We start from the raw sequence: 15,384 nt of genomic DNA on the forward strand, positions 1-15,384 counted from the left end.
ATATATATATATATATATATATATATATGGGGCATAACGCCACCTACTGTACAGGAGTGTGTAGTATCGTATCTCTCAGTTTCCCAAACTACGGCGCGAGACGAGGGCCTTAATAGGAATCTGAATTAACTCATTATTATCGTGCTAATGTTGACAGCCCAAGTAAACAGACATCATTTTCAAAACATTGCTGCTTAAAAATCCAAACATTTCTGACACAAAAACATAAAAACGATGTGTTTTCTCTTGAAAACGTTGTCTAAACACAGCCTTAATTTATGACAAACAGATCTGTTACAAGATTTACTGTCTGTTTATGTCAATCATGAGAATGGTTATGAGGTCACGGCATTATTGCTCTTGAATAAGTTTCTGGGGCTGCAGACACAAACGCAGATCATTTATTTTCCTCTGCTCAGTTTGGATGCATTTTTCATGATTTGGAGCGCTCCACCTGATGAACTAAAGAGCTTATCTGAGGCGATAAAGCAAGTGTCAGGCTGGAGGAGGGTAAACACCAGTTAAAGGGATTTGTCACAACCTGGCAACGTAACTGCTGTTGATATCAGCAGCTTGTAAAGCATCAAAAAAAGCCTCAAGTAGACGATTTATTCCGCATTAATGGAGCTTCTCCAAGTGGGAACACTGGATGTTTAAATCTCCATCATGTGTTCAGACACATCTGCTTTAACAGGACATAAATATCAGGGGCGGAGCTATGATGGGGGCTATGGGGGGGCCACTTCCCTCACGATGTGCCCCCCCTTGATTCCACTAAATTCAACCAACCAATTTCAGTTCCTTTCGTGCAGGGTCTCAAAATTATGGTCAACTTGCCAAAATATAGTTCAGATTTGTTACTTTGTTGAGTTTTTTCCCCCCCGATTAAAACAATGACTTATTTTGCAATTGATAAAATTATTAAAACAAAATCCAACTCTGATGAATTAACGATGCAGCAACAGATGAAAATCTCCACTAGCTTTCATAAAGTGTTTTTTTTTTTTTTTTAATGAAAATATTTGGTTACCGGTAATTTAATTATTCATGAAAATATTTCATTTAAACTGCACCTGCTGTTTCACATCTGGTACACTGATGCCATATTTACAAATGAAAAGTTGAATTTTCAGAATTATACGTACAGTTTTTGTATCGTATGATAAAATTGCATTCCAGCTCATCAAGTTGATGAGCACCATAGAAGAAACAGTTGTGATGATCCACAGAAGCAGTGCTGGTGTTCCATTTGTAGAATGTGTTTAAACAACAACAAACTCTTTAATATTTGCATTTGAAAAAAGCTGAAAAAGGTGTTATTTGGGTGAATTGTGAAAACGCTGCTGCTGCACATGAGCACCGTGACCGCAGCCAACGGTTCTTCTGCACATGCTGATGGACAACAAGAACTCTGCTTCTCTCCAGGTGCTGTCTTTAATGATCCCCATCGACCCTTTATCCCTTCGGTTTCCCAGATCCGCCGCTGCCAAATCAATATGTATTCATATTAACTCCACCCAAAATAAAGTCAGCGTTGAGGTGGAGAGTGAATCTGAAAGGGAAGTGTGCACGTTACCTCTGCACCTCGTTTTAGTGGAGTAGAATTACTAACAAATAACCGGAGGGAAATCTCTCAGGAAGAAAAAAAAAAAAGCGCGGCGCCTGATTCCTCCGATGAGAGGCTTTGAGATCTTCCAGCTCGGATAACCTTTCATGTTTACCAGCTTCAAACGCCACCCAGGCTTTAAGTCGCTGTCTCGCTCGGCGCTGGTTTCCCCGGCAACAGGAATATGATAATGTTGCCTTTGACATGACAGAAGGAATCATCTCGCTAACAAACAGAGACAACAGGCATGGGGAGGGCTCTGGCAGGGGGAGGGGGAGGGGGGTGGGGGTGGGGGGGTGAATTAATGGACTCATTTTCACACAGAGGGAAACACAGCAGCAGCAGCAGCAGCTCCTCGCCATCCTCCATCTTCCTCTCATTGCCTCTGATGCATTCCTCACTCTGCACCCCCCCGGGGAGCAGCCCGCCTCCGCCACACAGATAAACAACAGTCGGTGGCCGGTTTATCGGGTGGGGGGGGGGGGGGGGGGGGGGACTGGAGGGTGCAGATCTGTCAAAAAAACCCAGCATCCCGAACGCCACAGACCTGAAATGAAAGAAGCGGCGCGGACGCCATGTGCTGGGAGAAGGGGCTGATGGGGCGGCCATGTGGAACCACAGAGGGGCTGGCGCCACGCACGCCAGCATCGCTCCACCACGCCATTAAAGACACTGCAAAAAGCCTCGGCGCCCGTTTAGAGGAGCAATGTTATCAAGCGCCCGTGTGTCAGATGGCAGCCCAGAGCAGATCTGTACATGACGGAGGGATGGACCGAGGAGGACGGAGTGCTTGTAAACAACATAATTACTGATAACATTGATCGTCATTGTCGGTAATGATAAGACACACAGTCTGCCCACTGCTCCCACCGCGCCACATCCTCCCCGCCGCTTGGTTCCAAACGGAGAAACTTCAGCTTTATTTCCATTGACGGAACAATGTTCTGCTGGGGAACAAGTTTTTGCAGCAGCTTTAGAGTGCACGAAGAAATGTGTCAAATCATGTAAAAAACGCAAGAAGCACAGATTCACACACCTCAGAACTCATGGAATTGTGCTTTAATCTGTGCTCTCAACAACCGACGGCGGTAGCTGGTAGCCATTCATGCTAACGAGATTGTTTTCAGCGTTTCTACTGTTGCCGTGGAAACAAAGATCATTTTCAAAATGTTGCTGTGGCAATGGAAAACTTTTCTGAAACAGAAATGTGAAACGTAAATTTTCACTTGAAACGTCGCCTTGTGAACGAGGCTGAAAACACAAGGCTCTGGTCGGTCCTGAAGCGGCGTTCGTGGCCGAGCAGAGGAGAAACACTTGTTCCCAGACAGTGAAGCAGAAGGCAGAGTTATGTAGCCTGAAGGAAACGTTCAGCTCTCCATCCATCTCAGAAAACCAATAATATATCAGCTTAAAAATGAATTACATCCAAGGAACCGAGTCAGTTTTTCTTTTTCCCACCAGGCAAAAACTTTGAATTGTTGTGGGAAAAATCTAAAACATTTTTTGTACTTCCATACCAGAAAAAAAAAAGTTAAAACAGCAAACTATTTCAATGTATTTTACAATGAACAGAATTTAATTAGTTAAAGTTAGCTAGGGTTGGCGATCTTGGAAAACTAGCATGTAGCAGGAATGTAGCATCTCCCCAAGGCTCCGCCCAGCTCCCACCCCATTGGAGGAGCTCCGTTGGGAGCGGAGACACGGAGATGTTTGCGGCGCGCACGGCGCTTCCGCATCCAGTGCGTCCCTGGCGTAACCTGTCCTCAACGCTTTGTTTCTTCGTTTTTCTTTATTTGCACTACACCAAGTTATGGCGCACTCAACGGTAAGTAAACCCCAAATCACTCTTCTCCGCCATTCTGCAACGACGCTCCGTCCTTCTACGCGCGCACTGAACCAGGGTCAGTGCACGCCATTGACATGTACGCGCAGGGGGCAGGTCGAACGGCGAAGGGATTCGATTGGTTTAAAAAACGGTGTCCCGGCAAGACTATTGGTTGCTGTTTTCCCCGTTTTACTCCTGCTGTAGATAGCGGGTATTTTCCGCTCTACTTTAAAAACACACTATGAATTGCTTCCCATCGGGTCATAAAGATCATTTTAACCAGTATTTAAAAAAAGTGTATCCCATTCAGATCGCCAACCCTTGCTTTAAATCAACATGAAAATAAACTGCATGGTGTTTGAAAATGTTCTAACAATTCATTATCCCAGATTAAAAAAAAAACAAAACAGAAGCCCTGATAATCACAATTAAAAGTGAATTAAAAACCTGAAACTGTTTGTGTATATGAAAAGAAATATCTGAAAAACCCAAACATTTTTAGTAATAATATTATAGGCTATCCCTTTTAGTCTAAATGGAATATAACAATGCATTAATAAATTCCAAATTACACACAAACATTTCACCCTCAACATTGGGGAACTCCAATTGTAATTAATTGTTTGAGAAACTAATTTATTGTTATCGTCAATGGACCCCCTGAAAGAGCCTTGGCCACCCCAAGAACAAAAGTCTAGCTGCTGCTTTAGATGCGCCTGGATGCCTCACAGTGGTTTGCATTGTGTCCTCACTGCAGGAGGGTTCCTGGTTCGAGCCCGCTGGCAGGATGAAGGTCAGATGGATTCTGTCTGCCTTGGTGTGTCGGTCCTGTCTCGATCTCCTGCTTTGCACCCCGTTGGTTCCACCCCGACCCTCTGACCCCCCCTGGGCTGGAGTGAAGAGCGTAGAGACGACGGATTGATGGATGTTTTGTCTCATCGGAGCTTCTTTCTCTTTCATGTCGTCCACTTGGTGCAGTGTTTTGTCTTGTGGACAAACAGCCCCGTTATCTGCTGACCAGACAGTCATAACAATCACCACCATGTCCGCGGCCAGAGACACTTCTGAGAGTCTCTCATGCAGGTTCCACCTTAGAACCGGGCCATGGTGGCTGAGTAGAGTCCGAGTGTTTAATGCCTGATGACTTCATCTGAAACTCAACTCCGCTTACGATCTTATTTCAGGCTAATTTTCTTTTTATAACTTGTACTTGTGTGCCTATTAAACACTAAAAGACTCATAAAATTACTTTTATGAGTTTCGCTGTGAATGAAATTGAGCAAAATCTATCAAAGACCAAAGTTTCCTGGATTTGTAGATCTACTGGAAAAAGGTCTGACCCAAAGGTGGAGCCAGTCATGTTACCTGTGTAAGATGGATTAGCTGAAAGCCTTATTATCCCTCCATCTTCTGCACCGTATGATCAAATACAGGTTCAGAGAGTTGGAGCTCCTATAGCTGACTCTGGGTGAGGAACACAGGTTCTCCTCGGTACCCTTTGACAGGGAAATGTGTATTGAGCAGGGGTCTGAGATCCCTCAGGGTCTTCCCGGGTTCTTGTATACTCTGGGTTTACAGAATCAGATTAAAGGAATCCAGACACTCTGGAGTTGCACACACCTTTAGTATCACAATGTATCGTATCGCTGCTCCATGAATTGCCATACATGTCATAATACCAAATTCTTGCCGATACTCACCCCTAATGTTAGCTTCCTTTGACTCACTTTCCTCAAGTAGGTACGATTCGTTCAGTTCAGTCCTTCCTGTTCTGTGGCAAACATCAATCCACCAACTTCCTCCAACGCTGTCGGGGCACGGCAACTCGATGACATCTCTGCCAGGTGGTGCTGGTGGAATTCAGGTTGGCCTGAAATGTCCTTCACCAAGTCATGCGCAGTCGTCCACTCTGGACCGTCACCGTCCGGGCTGGACGGGGTTCTGGGAGGAGCAGAAAGTGCCAGACCTCGATCTCTGTAGAATCTGACCTTTCGGACTTTTTGCAGGCACCTTTCATGGAAATCATTGCGCTGCTTATCCGTCTTGGCGGTACATTTGCATGTCTGTGAGGCGTGGATGGCTGTGGGGAGCACGGTGCTCAGGTATGAGCACGGCTTGATATCTGTGCTGACAGCAGAGTTTGACCAAAGTGGACCGAGCCGCTCGATAACCAATCCTGCTGCTTCACTGCTGCTTGATGCAACTTCAACATCAAGTAGTTTTGCGTAGAATTCCTTTGAGGACTATTCTGGCTCCATGAAGGCGTGAAAGGTTTCTTTGTTGACTCTGGGTTTGGTGGAAAGACACATGAAGGTCATCCACCATTGGTGCTCAATGGACGAGCAGACGACAGCATCAATGACATCTGTTTACCGGAACGTGACGCCGACCGAGAGCCAGGAATTAACGGAGAACCTGATGGAGCTCAGCCAGTGAGCTAATATCTGAGGCTACTTCACGGCCTGCTCATTAAACAGATCTGCTCCCTCCCTTCAAATATGGCACGAAGAGGCCGAAACCCAAGAAAGAAAACAAAGACAGAGAGAAAGAAACGGGGGATTTACACATCGTAAAAGCTGTTTGTCCTTGAACACATGATCCGTCGTGCCCGGCTCCGCACGCCCTGCCAACAACCGACACCAAGTATGAGAGGAATGGCTTCTTTTACTGCGCCTTCTAATTCTGCATCCAGCGTTTTGTTGGGGACAAACTTGTGCCTTCATGCCGCAGTCGTGAAATGTCGTGAGACATGTGGAACAAAGGCTTTCCTGTTGGCTTGGCCGGCTCGGTTCTTGCTTTCGTCTGCTGGCGAGAGTGGGCGTGTTCACCACTGCCAGGCTTCACTGTCATGTCTGGGGGAATTAAGAGGGAAGAAAAAGTTGTTGGAACCAATCAGGCGCTTCATTTTTTTTTTTTTTTTTTTTTTTTTTTTTTTTGTAAGGATGTCAACCACAGCATGAAACCACTTCCTGTTCTTCATTTGTCATTTCATTTTCCTGAAAGGCCACATTAACATGAGGAGCCTTGTTGGCTTGACTTCAGTTCCTCTTGATATTAACATTTATCTTAACAGGAATGATTTTAATCATATCAGTCAAACTCTGCATTCATTCTGAATTTTCTTTTGTGAACTGGGTTTAAATCCTACAACATGTTTTCCATCACGAAAACGTGGATGGAGTTGATAAAAAGTTCCACAGTACAACTTTGAGCTTTGCAGCAAGCTGAAAAAAGCAGATGGCAAAAGGAAAACAGCCATATTGTCTCAATCGTGTAATCTAATCTTTATTTTTTTTAATTATTCTTGTTGGTGGTACACAATAAAGTGAAATCAGTGAATGCCATGTCCTCCAAAATTTATGTTGGAACTAGTCTCAAAATCTCAAAAATAGTAATTCTAAGGTTTATTTGGTAAATACACAGATATACTCTTTGAATCTGCTTGTCTGTTGGTGTTAATGTTGGTGAAATTGTGGTCTAATTTAGATGCATGACTTCTGGAGTCCTTCATCTCAGTTCAGACTCACATCATGTCTTTGATGCTAACCCCGCTTCGCTTGTAATGTAGTTTCGTTGCTGCACCACAGAACCTTCCAGTCGCAGGATTTAGTGTTTTGTTATGTATACAACTCTCAGTAAACTATGCTGCCCCCTGTGGACAAATTAGATACAACAGTTACCTGGATTAAAAAATGAAAAAAAATTACAGGCTTGATTGGACCCTTTATGTAGCGGAAATAATCTTTTCTGTAGAAACAAGCAATAAAAAAATAAAAACCCACTCGTGACAGAATCCAGCTGGTTTTGTATTTCTCTAAAGCGACTGACAGTAGCAGCCTCGTCACACATCCACCAGAATGAGAGCAGCTTCGTATTAAAGCCTGTGGCGAAAAACGGGTTTTATTGTCTATCATATAGCAATATGCTAATAGTTAATCCAGGGTAATCATGTTATGTATCTGTTACAGTGCCTGCTCCAGAGAAAACAGCACGCCTGCGAGCGCCTGCTTTACATATCCAAGAGACTGCAGCTTGACAAAACCGCGTGTTTGGAGGCTCGGCCCCGCTGACAGGAGAGGCCTGGAAGACATGGCTGTCTGCGGCGCGGCGGCGCGTGAGTTAAAAAGCTCAGAGACGCTGTAAAGACCTCCTGGTGGGGCCTTTCTTCCCCCTCCGTCAAAAGGCACTCTGCTCCGAATGCGAACACCCAGGAGCCTCTTCAGATTGGCGCTTCAGTCGTTCCACCAAGTGTGTCTTTGTCGTCGTCGTATTCACTTTGGAGAATTGATGCGGCCATAATTTTAAATGCCTCCCTCCCGCACTTGTGTTGTTACAGAAGCCGTTCCATTGAACAAGGTCAGGAGGTCACGAACCGGATTGATCCCTGATCAGTGGATCTTTAAAAATGGAGGCTCACAAAAGCCATTTGTGATGGAAAATCCATTTTGAATTGAATTTATGCATCTGCTGCTTGGGATCCTGAACGTCAGCAGTCCTTCCCGGAGGCGGCTTCTCCTTCTCCCCTCTGCAGTCACACTCATCTGTGGAAATAGATCAACTGCAGCGGAGTAGTGGTTTGCACTCCTGCTGCACTGGTGGGAATCCCCTGATCGAATCAGGCCTTGGACGCCTTTTGTGTGCAGAGTTTGCATGTTCTCCATGAACATGTGCTGGTTTTCTCGGGGCACTTGGCGCGACTGTGGCTCAGCTGGTTTGAGCAAGGCCTTGAACCTCGAGTATTTGGCATGGCAGCCAATGAGCTCCACTTTTAGCCTGGAAGGAAAAATAGTTCTGACTGCCGAAAAAAGGCGGTCACGGCGCACAGCGTGTGCAAGTTGAAGCTCGAGCACAGACCTGTTGAATCACAAGCTTGAGTCTCAGACGCTCTTCCTCCAAGCGGTAAAGTGGCGCTCCAGTCATTCCGGTCCGGGTGAAGTACCTCAGGTTCTGGGTGGAACCTGCCTTCGTCCAATCATCCGGGCTCGGCTCCAGCTGCCCCGGGTGACCCTGAGCTGGATGAAGCAGCGGAGAAGCTGGATGGATGGATGGATGGATTATTTATAGCCCTGTTGCCCCGTCCCTCGAGGGCAAACAGGTTGTAGCTCTGCATGAACCCCGAACACATACAGGCATCCTCAGCTCAGATCTCTCCCTGTGCTTTACTCACTTGGCCTTGAGGGGATATAGGCTTTCAAGAGTTCATGTGTTTCCCCTCCTCTGATGGGGCCCACCCCGGACCTCTGGACTAATAAAAGTCGACTCACACAGCGGACATTTCTGCAGGAATTCTGCTCGGTTCAGCCCGTTTCCAGTTCAGACCAACAGCAGCAGCAGGAAACGGATGATATGAGCAACAACCCAGAACTCAACGGCTCAGAGGAAACTGATGGACTTCATCTATTAACTGCTTTTTTTTTTTTTTTGTTTTTTAATGCTGAAGCAGTCCCAATGTGTTTGACATGATCACACACACACGCACACATACACACACACAGATGCTCGACCTCCACCGGGAGCAGCTCAGTGTTTGCCGTCTTGCCCAAGGACACTTCAGCTCCAGAACAGATGGAGCATCCAACCGTCAGCCTTGGTGTGTGAAGACGTCCGGTAGAAGGACGGGGCGCCGCTTTACGAGGCTCTCTGATGCTGTTCAAGGTCACGCCTGCCATCTTTCTCCTCGACTCTGACTTCCACACGGAGTCCATCTTTCTCTTTGAATATGAAAGCTGCTGACCGGTCCGTCCAGCCGTCTCTTCTAAGCTATCCACGTTTCTCAGATCTTCCGGTATTTAAATAAACATCTTTGTTTTCCCTCTTCCAGAATGAGGAGATCAGCGTTTTCTTGTCTGTGCAGTGAACATGAGCCTCCAGCTGAAGAGCTCAGCCGAGCTGGAAGCCGAAACGCCGACGCCGTCCAACTATAACACCAAGTGCCTATAGCACCGACCGGAAACTCGCGTTAACATGTGTCTCTGTTTATGGGAAGTCCGCAGAGCCAGGCGAGAGCCGCTAAGCTAGGCTAACACGCTCGGGCTCCAGCTTCAAGGCCTGAATGTTTACCGTTGAGCTTCTCCACTGGAAACCCATCGGGTCAAATATGGACTCCGGTTTGAGTCCCGGGCAGCCGGCGTACAAACCACAGTGCCATAAACACGACTGCAGAGGATTCAGCAGCTGCTGAGCAGCACCGCTCTGATGGATTACACTTTCTGAAAACAGCTCCCAAGATGGGACTTTCCTGAAGCGCTCCGTCTCCATGGAAACGGGGGAAAACGTCTGTGAAACGTTGCTTCTGCACATGCACAAAACAGCTGTAGTGATTATCTGCTCTGCACATGCTCAGTAGACGCCAATAAGAACAATGGCGGCTTCCAGCGTGTCATGACTCCCGGTCCAGTGTTGCTCTCCGTTCCAACGCGGCCGGTTTCACGACAAAAACAAGCAACAGCGCTAACTGATGGCAAACGACATTCTGTTTGATGTTTCCGTGGAAACAGAGTGAAATTGAAGTAGCTTTTAACCTCAAAATAGCCTTTTGGCGAGCACCCGTCAACAAAAGTCAATTATTACTGACAAGGCATTTTACTTTAAATTACAGGCAACTGAAAAATTAAACCAAAATGATACACACACACACACACACACATATGTCTATATATATATATATATATATATATATATATATATATATATATATATATATATATATACACATGTCACAATGAAATGTGGGGTTTCAGACCAGAGGCTGCGTTACTCTACTCATGTAGATCTGGGTAGTAGTAGGTTTCTACCTTGATTATGCGGGTCTGCGCCGTCCATCAGGTGACAAACATTTGTGCTCAGGTGCATCTAGATTCCAGATTTTATTCTGGAGGAGCATACAGCAGCGCTCCACAACATGTTCTGCACCACAGACCTTTTCTGAAAAAAACATAATTTGTCTGGAAGGTGTATAAAAAGCCCTGTGTGGTGAAGGGGACCCTCCATCCTCAGATCAATCAGCCTCTCAGCGAAAGCACAAACGTCCTGCTGCTTCTGACCGCTGGAAGCTCGGCCCGGCGGCGATGCGATCTTGCCGCCGGACCCGACTCCATCACGTTTCTATTCAATCAGACAAATTCATCCGGGCGTCTTTCCGAGCCCAAATAAACACATCACCCCTCTTCAGTCTGATTTAATTCCAAACCTGAGCTAACCGGATGAAGCCTGGATGGCGGCGGGGATTTCGCTGCTGCCGCGCTAACAGGTGGCGCTTGGAAATTGGATGGCGCCATGCTTGTTCTATTGCTTCATCTGGGCTGATTAGTTCCTCTCCCCTGTTCTCCGGCGTCATTAGCAGCAGGGCGGCGGCGGGGAGGGCGGCAACAGCTCGCCAAGCCTGTGGCTCAGTGATCAGGCAAGACAAACACAAGTAGGAGGAATTTAAAGGAAAGTCTGTCTTTTTTCAAGGCTTCGCTCAGTGACTTTCTTCTTAACTTTGATGAGATGATCAGTATAGGAAATGATACGTATTGTTGATCAGCAGCTTATTTAATCCGCAACAAACTAAAATGTACAGCAAAGTATCGGGTCCAAAAAGGACAAAACCTCCATTTAACTACAAAAGAACATTTTTTTTTTACAGAGATCTGTTAGAATTCAACACTTACTGGTCGGATGAGATAAAATGATGTGAAGTAATTCCTCCAGATGAAAACTAGTTGTTTCAGCAAGACGCTATTATGTGGCATGAACGAATTGTGTCAAAATCATTCATTGGTGTTACTGTCATTAAATTACAATTTATAAAGGTTAATTCGGTAATTTACCACTTGTGAGGGCTAATAAAAGGTTTAAATAATTTAACAGATTGACCCTGGAATCATCTGACTGAAGCCACGTTTACATGACGTTTTTAAAATTGTTCTGTCAGAGTTTTATTGGAAGTTCAGATGTAAACTTTGGAGAAAAAATTAATACAAAAATAATTGTAATGCTTGGTTTCCAGTTTCCAGTTTCAGGTGAAAATGTAAACTTTTGTGTTTTGGACGTCTGTTTACGCGGCAACACTGCTCAAAGCCACTGAAAACAAAACTTTTTGAAATGGCTCCCAAAGCAGGACTTTTTGGAATTTGCTCCGTCTCCATGCTAACAGGGAAAAACGAAACTTTACCAAACGTATTCAGCGTTTCTGCCGTTTCCGTGTAAACTGAAACCGTTTTCAAAACGTTGCCGTGTGGACGGAGCTGAACAGTCGAGTGTTCCCTCCTCCCTCTACAACACGCCGCGGCGTCTTTTGTTCACGGAAAAACCAACAGCACATGATCTGATGATGTTTATCTAAAGAGGCTGAGAGGAAGCTGCGTGTGCTTGATTGTGGAGGGTTATGTGGACTGTTTATGTGGACTTGACGTCTGTTCTCGTCCCGATCTGGGAGACAGAGGACGAGGCCACCCACGGGGCAGGGAGCTGTCATCGTCCATTCACCGGAGGCCGAACCCAGGCGATTCTTCAGCGAGCTGTCTGAAAAGGTGGAGAAAAAAACCTCCATCTATTGAGGAGCTTCACAAAAGGAGAACTCTCATGTTCTCTGGGCGGGAGATTACCGGGGCAATTATGCGTTCTCATGCTGAATGGAGTGGAGCGGAGTTGTAGCTAATCTGCAAATCAAACAAGAGTAAATCTAAGCTAATCAACAGCGAATCACAAAGACGGGAAAAAAAACAAAAACATGACAACTCAGGGATGTGTTTGTGTGTGTGTGTGTGTGTGTGTGTGTGTGTGTGCTGAAAATACGCCCTGAGGCCAGAGAGCTCTGTCAAAGAGCCATTCAGCACAGTTTGAAAAAGGAAACAAACAAGCGCAAGGGGGAAACACCGAATCATGAAATTGCATGGCGCATGCTAAATATCAATCAGTCTGTCACAACAGAACTTAATAATAAAGACATCGGGGAGCCTGTGAGAACACGAATGTGAGCGCACGAGTGGAGGAAGGAACCGCGGGGGCGGAGTCTGCGGAAGTGGAACGTTTGGAAAGTGAGAACGGATCCGCAGAGGAGGAACCGCGGCGGCAGGTTCCATGGCGGATCCCCTCCAAAGAGCCTCAGCAGGGTCGGGGGGGGAGGTTCTTCACTTCTTAAAATGAAATTAAAAAAATCAAGTGCAGGGTGAAAAGAATTGAGCTTCTCTTCATTGGTTTTATTGAAAGAAATTTTCATTTTCAGCTCTGAGCATGTTTATACAGTCGATGTCAAAGATTGAATTTGAGTATTTTTGTGTGTTTATTCTTATAAGTTAATAATTTTGTCATTTTAATTTGTTGCTTTTAATAAGAAAAACCCAAAGTGGAGCAGTTACAACAGTTACCAGCCTAAATATAAAGACTTTACACAGAGTTAAAAAGATTTAACTAGCAGGAGGAGGGTCAAAAGCTTCTCCGTTACAGAACAAACGGTGGAATCTTTGGCAGCGTGAGGGTTGAAGGCCTTTCAGTTGAGCAGCTACATACAGCCTGATTCCATCTTGACTGGGCTGGACTGGTAAAATAATGAACTTTAGATTTTAATTTGCACATTTTTCTTTGTTGCGGTGCAGAATATGTGAAGAAATAGTCTGTTTTTACAAAAAACAACCCCCCCAAGCTGTTGCATTATGGGTGTTTTTGCAGACAGCGCGGCTTCGAGGCTTATCCTGGATTCTCTGGGTTTGAACTGTGGTTTAGAAATAAACCTGAAACACTGACATCAGGTCATTAACCAAAGCCGGATTCTGTGGGTGCTGATCAATACCACGTCACTGCTCCAGTTCAGGCTAACTCGGGCGGAGCCGTGCGAGCCGGGAGGTGGGAGCGAAGTGGGCGGAGCCGAGCTTCTATCCGGCGGCTTGGAGACGCTCGGCAGTGTGAAACATCTTCAGTAATCCTGCAGGATTTCTCCTTTCAACACATTCAAATTGAATCACCGGCAATTACACCTTTCAAAACAAGTGAGCTTTATTTAGAATGAAATGTGCTCCAGCACGTCTGGACATTTTGTGATGACGGGCAACCATCAGCCATTACATTATGACCACCTGTCGCGTACTGTGGACTGAAGGCGTGCGGCGGTTTGGAGGACGGACGCCTCGGTGGGATTTTTTTTAGGCGATCCCTCCCAGTGAGTGTCAAACAGGTTCAGATCCTCACACTTTCTCTTTTCTCCCCCAGTGTTCGCTTTCTGCCTCAAGGACCAAAGCCACTCCTGGCTGATGGGTCCAATAAAACGCAGCTGCAGTCAAAGTGTGTCAATAGAGGTTGAAGCACTGACAGAGTTGTGAAATCAACCAGCCCGGAGTTGGAAACTTGTTTGGAGTTTTGTGGCGAGCGCATGCCAGATAACCCACGCTGTTTAGACTGGAAATATCCCCGCGCCCGAGGGTTTTCCCTCAGAGAGGGCATGTCGCTGCAGGTAGAGCCGAGCGGGTGAAAATACCAAACCCAGAAGTCCCAGTTCGCCCACAGGACACCGAACTTCACGAGTCTGAAGAGAAAAGAGATCAGCTTCCACTGGAATGACTGAAGTAAACAAAACAATTAGCAGGATTTCCAGATTTTAACACTATGAGGGTGAGCCGACGCTCAGATCTGATCCAACCCCCCCACCCCCACAACGTTCTGATGAAACCGTCTCATTGGAAATAATGAGACGCTTGTATTTCCTCTTAACGCAATGCTATTGTCAAGCCAAATGCAGCCTCGGGTGTGTATGTGTGTGTGTGTGTGTGTGTGTGTGTGTGTGTGTGTGTGGGGGGGGGGGGGGGGGGGGGTGTAATTACAGGCGGGAGTAACATTCGTGCGGTTATTGAGATGCGGTTATTGAGATTTCTTTCCTTCTGCCGCCTCATAAAGCGTGAAAGGTTAATTAAAACCAACCCTGCTCTGGTGTGAGCGTCTCCCAAACATTTCTCAAAGACGGCATCCTCATTTTGGATTTGCGTTTTTTTTTCGACAAATCAGATTTTAATTGCAGTAAGAGACACAGGAGCAGCAGAGACAGAGACAGACTGAGGAACTTCTGTCAAAGCGGTGAGGCAACTTCTCGCTGTGTGCTTCAGTTCTGGATTGCGAGCGATTCCAGACAGGAAGACGGCGGACTGGGCGTCCTGCTGCCAGGTTCCGGTCACCCGGTGGACTGTGCAGTCAGGTGGTGCTTTTGGCCGCGTTCCCGTGTGATCACACCGTTTTCCCTGCCGGACTCGTCCTCCGTCGTCACTCGGCAGCGGACGGGACCAGCCCCTTCTTGGCTCCCTGGTGGTAATGGCTCTCCAGCTTCCCTGAGAAAAAGAGAGGGGTGGGGGAGTGAAGAGGAAAGGATGAATCAAAACACCATCAAAGGGGCGGCGTGACCTTTGCGAGAGCTGGAGGCCAGCTGATTACAGGCGGCCTCGGGCGGAGCGTGAAGTGGACGACCAAAGGGAGCTCTGCTCGCAGTACGGCTCCCGCCGGGTCTTTTAATTCAGCGATTCACTGCTGACGCTCACTCGCTACAATCCACAAGACACAAAGGACGAGGAGCCGGCCGAAAGACCACAACACGACACACAGATGAAAAAAAACGCACCGTCTTATTTTCAATACTGTCATCCACAAATGAAACATGCGAGATTACAAGAGAACAATCCAGTCGACAAAGTCATTAAAACCATCGCGCTGAATGGTCCTTTGGTGAACAGCGTCTTTTATTTCAAGGGCAGCAGCAGAAGCAGCAGCAGCAGCACATAATTTCACTTTAATATCGTGTAGATATGAAAATGACTTGTACAATGATGATAACTCAAAGCTTCTGGGAGTAGTGAAACAAATCAATTGAAATCGGTTGTTTTCACAATGAGAATCTTCCAGATTCATGCCCAGACTTGCTTATTCTTTCTGTGCAAGTTGTTTTTCCCCCACTGTCTGATAAAATGCACTTAATGACGATTGGGGACTGTAG

At 46.2% G+C, this 15,384-nt stretch overlaps 1 long non-coding RNA gene across 1 annotated transcript in view; it reads right to left on the reverse strand.

Annotated features, from left to right (window-relative positions):
• Window positions 1-13,388: 13,388 nt before the first annotated feature.
• LOC115405934 (uncharacterized) overlaps window positions 13,389-15,384 on the reverse strand; it is a 67,949-nt gene continuing 65,953 nt past the window's right edge. The window contains exon 2 of the long non-coding RNA XR_003933482.1: window positions 13,389-14,725. This is a non-coding gene — a long non-coding RNA (uncharacterized LOC115405934). The remainder of the gene's footprint in view (window positions 14,726-15,384) is intronic.

This window comes from Salarias fasciatus, chromosome 1, assembly GCF_902148845.1.
Source record: "Salarias fasciatus chromosome 1, fSalaFa1.1, whole genome shotgun sequence".
Classification (NCBI taxonomy): Eukaryota; Metazoa; Chordata; class Actinopteri; order Blenniiformes; family Blenniidae; genus Salarias; species Salarias fasciatus.